General features: G+C 51.8%; 1 non-coding gene across 1 annotated transcript; it reads right to left on the minus strand.

Moving 5' to 3' along the window:
• Positions 1–585: 585 nt before the first annotated feature.
• Positions 586–667, minus strand: TRNAS-CGA (transfer RNA serine (anticodon CGA)). Its single transcript has one exon. It is a non-coding gene; the product is annotated as a tRNA-Ser (tRNA).
• Between the last annotated feature and the right edge of the window lie 500 nt (positions 668–1167).

Raw genomic sequence — 1167 nt, forward strand, 5'->3', positions numbered from 1 at the left:
GTTTGTCTTGTGAAACCTAAACAAGTATGACAATCAGGCTAGGAAGCAAATTTACTTCTGCCTCTGGGTTTAGGCTGAGATCAAAATTAGTGCTGCCTCCTCTTTAATGCAGGCAAGATAATCACCTTTAAAATGCTAGCGGCAAAAAGCAATGTAGGCACAGAGAATACACCAGCAGTGCCATTGTTACCACGTCACATGCTTCCAGCCAATAATTAAATACAATAATATGCAGCCCACTAATACACCTGAGATACGCCACCCGGAGTCTGCAGCAGAGCATAGATGCTGCTCGACAACCACCCCAACCTCACTTTAAACCCTCTCCCTCCTTCATAGCGGCTCAGGGAAAGAGGCCGTGAGAGGGTGAAAGACGGGGTAATACGAAGTGCAGGGGTTTGCATCTGTGAGTGACCCTTGAAGGACACACAGCAGCAACCCTGAGCCCGCCCGCGCTCTAAAGTACGACCTGGTAATCCTAATGTTCTAATTTTAAATTATAATTGCCCTTTATCTCTGTGACGCAATGAAGATGGCGAATCCGGAAGTGAAGGCCACTGAGCCATGTTCATGCAAAAGCTGAGCCGCTGCGAGCAGGATTCGAACCTGCGCGGGGAAACCCCATTGGATTTCGAGTCCAACGCCTTAACCACTCGGCCATCGCAGCGCCTTGAAGCTTCAGTCCCTGTTGGTGTATACGAGTGCAGTATGACCAGCACCCCACTGGGCCCGTAACTCTCAGCTGACCTCTACACACACTGCACAGCACACACAGCACTGTAAATGTTACACCCCCAGGTATACATTTATCTTTGACTGCACCCCTCTCAGCCTCTACTTATGCACTAAACTCCGTCCCTCTGGAGCGGACCTAGTTACGGCCCCACAGACGGAGTGCGGTCCGAAGAGAGGTGGTTATCATCAACAACCGGCACCAGAGGGGCGAGCTCTGTTCAGCCCCACTCACGGCCCCTACTCCCGGCCCCACTCCCTTCCACCCCGTGTGACCCTGGGCAAGGGGCGCCCCTTCCCACCGGCTACCAAACCAGCCCCACAAGCGCCCTGAGACTCGAACCAGGGCACAAGGTGCTATACCAACCCCACACTCAGGGCCCGATTCACAGAACTAACTTAAGACAAAATTCTAAATTTACTACCATTTTCGTA

The sequence above is a fragment of the Lissotriton vulgaris genome, chromosome 8, assembly GCF_964263255.1.
Source record: "Lissotriton vulgaris chromosome 8, aLisVul1.2, whole genome shotgun sequence".
In the NCBI taxonomy this organism is placed as follows: domain Eukaryota; kingdom Metazoa; phylum Chordata; class Amphibia; order Caudata; family Salamandridae; genus Lissotriton; species Lissotriton vulgaris.